Here is an 8,032-nt window from a genome sequence, read left to right as displayed (position 1 = left end):
GACGCTGGGTGGAATTGATAAAAGATTATGATTGTGTAATCGATTATCATCCGGGGAGAGCAAATGTAGTCGCAGATGCTCTTAGTCGCAAGTTCAAGACAGTCGATGCTCAGTGGGAGGATTGGGATGAAAAAAAATTGCTAGAATTAAGAAAGATTGATGTTCAAGTAGAGGCGGGACCGGATGAGTCATTAGTGGCCCAATTAAGAGTAAGGTCAACACTCCGAGACAGGGTACTAGAAGCTCAGCAAGAAGATCTGGAAGTTCGTAAGATAAGAAAAAAGGTGAGGTCAGGAATCGAGACATCATTTCAAATTCAGAAAGATGGAATGGTGGTCCTTGGAAGACGAATGTACTTACCAGATAATCAACCGCTGAAAAGGGAAGTTTTACAGGAGGCCCACGAGTCTAGATTTGCAACACACCCTGGAAGTACTAAAATGTACCGGGATTTAAAAGATTGTTATTGGTGGCCGAATATGAAGAAAGAAGTGGCTGAATATGTGGCAAAGTGTGGGATTTGCCAACAAGTAAAGGTGGAACACCAAAAACCAGCTGGGTTTTTACAACCATTATTGATACCTGAGTGGAAGTGGGAAAATATCACGATGGACTTTGTATCTGGATTACCGAGAGGAAAAAGAGGAAGCGATGCTATTTGGGTCATTGTGGACCGATTGACTAAATCTACACTTTTTTTAGCAATGAAAATGACAGACTCAGTGGAGAAATTGGCAAAATTATATGTGGATGAAGTTGTAAGGTTACACGGTGTGCCAGTGTCAATAGTTTCAGATCGAGATCCAAGGTTTACCTCTCGATTATGGCCAAGTGTTCAACAGGCTCTCAGAACGAAGTTGAATTTAAGCACAGCTTTTCATCCTCAGACTGATGGTCAATCTGAGAGGACTATTCAAATATTAGAGGATTTACTAAGAGCCTGTATATTGGAGTTTGGAGGAAATTGGGAAGATCATCTACCGTTAGTAGAATTCACTTACAACAACAGTTACCAGGCTACAATAGGAATGGCTCCCTATGAAGCCTTATACGGTAGAAGATGTCGGACGCCAGTATGCTGGGAGGAAGTAGGGGATAGACAACTAATTGGACCAGAGCTGGTACAGATTACCTCTGAAAAGATAAAGATCATAAAGAATAGAATGAAAGCGGCTCAGGATAGGCAGAAGAGTTATGCGGATAATAGGAGAAGACCCCTGGAGTTTGAAATTGGTGACAAAGTATTTTTGAAAGTCGCCCCGTGGAAACATGTGTTAAGATTTGGCTTGAAAGGGAAATTGGCGCCGAGGTACGTTGGGCCTTTTGAGGTCACCAAAAGGATTGGGCCCGTGGCTTATAGATTGGCTCTACCTCCACATTTGGCCAAAATCCATGATGTGTTTCATGTCTCTCTGTTAAGAAAGGCTGAAGTGGATCCATCTCGGGTCTTGCCTCAAATTCCTCTGGAAATTGATGAGAATTTAACATTGGAAATGAAGCCGGTGAAAGTCTTAGATTACAGTGTGAAGGAATTGAGAAATAAGAAGATTCCAATTGTCAAGATATTGTGGAGGAATTCCCAAATCGAGGAGGTGACTTGGGAAAGAGAATCTCAAATGAGACAGAAACACCCCGAAGTATTTCTAGATTCAGGTACGAGGTTCAATTTTGAGGACAAAATTTCTTTTTAGGTGAGGAGAATGTGAAAACCCGCTAAATTATAATCTGAGTAAAATAAATAAAGTACCGAATAGATTAAATAAAAGGATTCCAAGTATTGTAATTGGATACAATAGAATAAAATATAAGATGTTAAGGTGAGAATTAAGTAAAAAGAAGAGTTGAGTGGCAAAAATAGAAATGAGAAGAAATGAGGGCCAATGTGTAAATAAGTAAAAGTTAGACTATAAATGCTCCATTTTTTTCTCTTTTAGCCGTGAGCTTCAAAGAAAGAGAGGGGGAAGAATTGTGTGATTTTTCTACTTAAATGCTCATTGATTTCACTAATTAAAGTGAGTAATTAGAGTGAGTAACTTAATTAAACATAAAGAGGGGGTTGATTTTAAGGTGGTGAATGCATTGAAGGAAGGATTTCAAGCTAGGGTTTGAAGAGGGAGAAGAAGAAAACTTGATTTTTCTTGCATTCTTTTCTTAAATCCTTATCAAAGTGAGGTAAATAACATGCTCCAAATGATTAATTCCTTTAATTTTATGTTTGATGAAGGATTATGCAAAATTATGATTATGTGAAATTGTGGATTTATGTTATAATTTATAGGAATGATGCAAATTATGTTTGAACCATGTTAGAAAGCATGAATTATGATTGGGTAAGTGTTTAATTTTAAGTAAAAGAAACAAAAATTATTTTTCCTCATTTTAATTGAATATTTGGCCAAAAGAGGAATAATTTGGGGGAATTGAAGTTAAATACAATTGTTTGGAAAATAAGGGAAGATGAAGGTTTATAAGTGTTGTTATATGAATGAAGTAAGAATTTTTCAAAGAGAAAAGAAAAATCTTCACTTCCTTCCCTAGGTTGTTTTTGGCTAAATAGAGAAGAAAATTAGAGAATGAAGTTTAAATGATATTATTGAGGAGTTTTTGGCTAAATGAAGAAGAAAAATTAGAGAATGGAGTTTAAATAATATTATTGAGGAATCTTACCAAATTGAAGACAATTGATGTTGATAGATTAAATTGTATAGGGACTTTTGTGGAGAAAAAAAATAAGTAAATGTTTCATAAAGGAGGGTTTTGTCCTCCTTGAATTAAAAGTCAATTAAACTTAATTAAGGGTGTTGGATTTAATCAAAGAATATGTAATGGGTATTAGAATTTTTACCGGTTCGAATGAATGAACAATGACAAAGTAATTTTTGTTGGTACAGAGGAGGCCGCAGGACCTAATCAGCAACAAGGGACATCTTCACGCGCACAGACACCAGGTAGGTGTTCGACAACTTTGAGTAATTAATTAGTTTAAATTTTTATTATTATTATTGTAGAATGAATTTTTATAGATTGTAAATTCTAGTGCTAGTTACTGGAAATAATGCCCTGGTGAATGGGCAAGCCTTGAAAAAATTATTTCCTGGTTACTGGAAATAATGCCCTGGTGAATGGGCAGTTACTGGAAATAATGCCCTGGTGAATGGGCAAGCCTTGAAAATTATTTCCTGGTTACTGGAAATAATGCCCTGGTGAATGGGCAGTTACTGGAAATAATGCCCTGGTGAATGGGCAAGCCTTGAAAAATTATTTCCTGGTTACTGGAAATAATGCCCTGGTGAATGGGCAATTACTGGAAATAATATTCTGTTGAATGGGCAAGCCTTGAAGATCATTTCCTGATTTCTGGAATTTATGCCTGATTGCATGGCCTATGTTAAGAAAATTAATTTACAAATTAATGGGAAAGTCACTTTAATGTATATGAATAATTAGTCCTTAATCAATTACTTATTGAAATGTGCAATTGTTTTAATCATGTTTTATGCGATAATGTCTTTAGGTACATCGCACCCTCGTTCTGGAAAGTAGATGCTTGGATAAATAATTTTGTTATGTGATTAATGTAATTGGAAGAACTAATGTTTTATATAATATACTTCAATATCTAAAAATGTAATGTTTAACTTATTATCTTATGTATGATGTAATTTATAATGTTATTATTATTATTAAGTTGAATTATGGTTGGTTGTGTATATATTTGAGCACAAATACAAAAAAAAAAAAAAAGAGACGATGCATGTGAAGAATTTATTAGTTTTATTATAATGTTCTATAGAAAATAGATTTGAGATATTGAAATATGCTTGAGTTTTTTTTAAGTCCAAATAATGGGACGAATATTGTGATTGATGTTACAGGTTGAGAAATGATTGAGTCGATAACTTGGTATCTAAAGAATACAAAGGAAACTCTGCCGAAATTTCAGGAAAATTGTATATATATATTAAAAAAAAAAATTTTGTAGCTACGAATATATATCGTATATTTTGAGTTTATAATTTGAGACTGTTACACTTTGCCTATGCTCTAAAGAATAAAAATCCTTGAAGGTATAAATAATTTCATAGTATTACAAATATGTATATTAAATTATGGGACTATATATATTGAATTTTTGAAAATTTTATGGGGGCACGGTCCTTTCAGCCATCTCTTATATGCCACCTTGAATTTCACTCTTAACCTTATCGTTGACGGCGAGAAAAAGAGCATCGATAAAGAGGGGGATTTTTTTTTCTTTTTTTTTTTTTTTAAAAAAAAAACACATGTTAGTTAGTTAATAGAAACATGCACCATATGTTACAAGCATAATTATCAATTCAATTCAAAGCCTGAGCATCGATAAAGTGGGTCCGACCTTGATTATTTTGTTTTTCTTCTACCGAATGGGTCACACCTTGATTATTTTGTTTTTCTTCTACCGAATGGGTCCCACCTTGATTAATAGGTCCACCTTTTCAAGATGCAATCTAATTCAAAACCGTGCTAAAATCTTGTTTATTTTTTAATAGGTCCATCTTTTCAAGATGCAATCTAATTCAAAACCGTGCTGAAATCTTGTTTATTTTTATAGTTGATGATCAGAACTGAGACTCATAAAAAAAATAAGAAAAAGTAGTTGATTTTTATAGTTGATGATCAGAACCGAAGGTGAGTCTCTCTCATCCCACCCACGAAAAGCAAAGATGGGAAAGGGAGAGGGCAAAAGGTGACGTCATGAAGCCACCTAATTTTGCTAGACGTCTTCACGGTATGTGCGGTCGCGCAGCAACTATAAATTAAAAAACATCGATCCAAGGGAAAGATCACAAGTAACAGAAGTTTGAAGCCATTCTTGGAAGAGGATCCGTTATATCTTCTTTTTGCTTGGCCTAAAATGACAACCTTCTCTAAGATCCTTCGCAAGACAGACACCAGCAAAGCACTGTCAGTGCCTACGAAGTATCTCAAGTCTCTCCCATCTTTCAAAGGTGGACATGCCGTGGAATTTCAAGCAATAGATGAGAGTGGCTTCGTCTGGACCTTTCAGTGTTCTATTCGCAAGAAAGGACACCCGAAGCCAGTTCTTTCAAAGGGCTGGCGTGCATTCGTTCGCAACAAGAAGCTTAAAGTTGGCGACAAGATCAAATTTTCCTTGAACCAAACCGCTGCAACACCCTTTTACAGGGTTCGAGCTGAAAAGGAAGTTAAGATCTTTCGTGCTATCTTTGGCTATTCACCCATCATAGCCACATTTCCATGAATGAAATATATATATTAATTAGTAAAATATTATTATATGGCCAAGAATAAGCAACTAGCTGGGTCTCTATCTCATGGAAGGCTGCAGTGCTATAATATATAGTTGAATTTGCTTATGTTATACATATATATGCACCATAAGTGATGATATTTATGTATTTGCCAGAGCTAGAAGTCTGTCAGAGAAGCTTAAGCACTGTAAGATGGCTTTATTCACTTCAAGAATTCTCAAGCAGGGTCAGCCGTTGGAATGTAAATTGTGCTACAGTGTCTTCAAGGCACCGTGGCTTTTGTGTTTTCATCTTTAATGAAATAAATCTTGCCCTTTTACTCGGTTTGTAAATGGAACTTTTCATTTATGTGATTTCACTGTGCACAAATCTCTTGATATTTACTTCATAAAGCTCCAGTAGCAACGAACGTTTCCTGCAATAACCACAGGATTTGGTAATATTGGTCTTGGGTTCAATTTATTAACATTTGTTTGGAATTGAGTACGAGTGCATCCCATGTAAGAGATGGCCAGATTAGTCCTTCAGGTTTGCTACGATAGTTAGATTAATCCCCTTCAAGCATGGTGGGCATTTGAATGCAACTCCTCTTCCTCCCAATACTACTCCTAATTAACCTCCATGACATGGCTCTTAATTTGGACACCAAAGTGATAACGGTGAACTTAAGGAGTCCAATAATTATTCTTCAGGAAATAAATGTAAATGCAGACATAGCTGCTCCATAATCTCCAAGTAAACTAAAAAATTAAAAAAGAAAAAAAGATAGCACAGCCAAAGTAAGTTTGTTAACTGTACATTTTGCCCCTCTAGTTTACAATAATTGAACTAGCAGCCTGGAGTCCCATATCTTCCACAGACGAGCTTAGACAAGTCAAACATCCCATGAGGAAGAGATGAATCTAGCCGCCGCCCGCGTCCCTTTCAAGTAATGTTATGAACTCCGGATTGGACCTATTGGTTCGGCCCAAAACTCAATAGCCCAGCCATCTAACTAGATTGGAACATGTTAGAATGGCAAGGAAAAAAAATTGTAACTTGCGAACACTTTCTAAAATTATGCATTTATTTATATTTTATATATTGCAAATTATATTTAAATTATATTACAATCGATCTAACTAACGGATCCATTGGCTTGATCAAATAATTGTCTATATTAGGTTTAATAATATTGCTAAGTATATATAGAAAGCTACATTGCTTGGTGTGAACATATTCTGATTTAGTTGGTCCCCGACAGTCATTGTCACCTCACTGTCTTCCCCGGCCCGACTGTCTCTCCTGCCTTGTTCTGTGCATTTGATTTTTCCTTGTTCTTTGGCTTGCATTGCTCATGTCGATCGAGTCCGTTCTGTACCTTTTCATTTTATTTCTCCCCAGTTTACTTTTGAGCATGGAAAATGATAAACTTATTTTTAACAACGTTCCTAAAAAAATTTCATGATCCTTTTTTTTTTTTTTTGAACTCCTGGCACACGTTCATGATCCTTTTTTCTCCAATTGAATTGTTGGGTTTCTTAGTCAATTTAATTAAATAATTATTTTAATTGAATATTTAATGGGTTTGGTTGGTTGGAAGGAAACAAAAATTCCAAGCAAAATTTCCCATTAATTAATTATACATTCCATAAGTGCCAGTGAATTTATGAAATATAAATCCGGATTCATGCAATTATTTTAATTCTTATTTTTATTGAAAATTAAATATTAATTGTATATTACACAAAAAGATAATTAAAAGTACTTACTTGGGGTTCTTTTAACTTGATGTGATGCCATTTGGTAGATCTTCTCATTTTTCAAATCATTAAAAAAGATTATGGGATTATGTACTTGTTGAACTTTTTTTATGATTTCAAAGCATAAAAGGTGGTTGCCTAACTTTAATAGAATATTCTAGCTAATAATAATAACAATAATAATAAAAATAGTTGATAGTATAGTAGTGGTTATTTTTTAAAATAATTTTATTTAAAAATATATTTAAATAGTATTTTTAAAAAATTTATTTTTAACATCAGCATATTAAAATGATATAAAAATATAAAAAAATAATTTTAAATAAAAAATTTAAAGAATTATAAAACATGATTTGCATTGCAATCCCAAAGAATCCTTACACTGTAGCTTTCAACACATGTTTATAGCTTTCAACACATGTTTAGAACTAATGTGTGTATGCTAATGAAGTGTGAGTATTTTTTAAAAAATATTTTTGTAAATTTAAATTTTTTATTTTTTTAAAAAAATTAAATTCTTTTCTTAAAAATTAATTGTTTTTTTTAATATTTTTAGATTGTTTTAATATACTTATATTAAAAATAAATTTAAAAATAAAAAAATATTATTTTAAAATATTTTCAAACAAAATACATTATAAAAAGCAATTTCTACTGGAATTCAAAATACACACCGGTTTTTTCTTTCAGTCGTATCGTGCAATGGCCAATAAATATAGGATGCTATTGACAAAAAAGAAGAGTTAAAGGCGTTCGAGAAAAATTGGAGCTCATGTGAATTAATTAAATTTCATATCAGTTAAATAAAAAAAATGGGATGCTTTTTTAATTGTACAATTGTAATATCTTTATACTGAAAGATTAGGTTTTAAATAGTCTTAAAAATTCTTCCTTCATTTATATTATATTAATCTGATGAATTTAAATAAAAAAAAAGTTCCCATTACAAAATCACATTTCTTCCTCTTCTTAAAGGTAATTTGGAATTATATTCCAAACAATATTTCTAAAAAATAATTT

The 8,032-nt window shown here is 33.2% G+C and overlaps 1 long non-coding RNA gene across 1 annotated transcript; it reads left to right on the top strand.

Annotated features, from left to right (window-relative positions):
* The first annotated feature begins 1,954 nt into the window (after positions 1-1,954).
* On the top strand, positions 1,955-3,564 carry LOC112323535 (uncharacterized). The gene is made up of 3 exons (XR_008057003.1): positions 1,955-2,172; positions 2,892-2,948; positions 3,515-3,564. It is a non-coding gene; the product is annotated as an uncharacterized LOC112323535 (long non-coding RNA).
* Positions 3,565-8,032: the final 4,468 nt, after the last annotated feature.

This window comes from Populus trichocarpa, chromosome 12 (genome assembly GCF_000002775.5).
Source record: "Populus trichocarpa isolate Nisqually-1 chromosome 12, P.trichocarpa_v4.1, whole genome shotgun sequence".
Classification (NCBI taxonomy): domain Eukaryota; kingdom Viridiplantae; phylum Streptophyta; class Magnoliopsida; order Malpighiales; family Salicaceae; genus Populus; species Populus trichocarpa.
The sequence above is the reverse complement of the archived record's forward strand: the minus strand, read 5'-3'. Positions and strand labels throughout refer to the sequence as shown.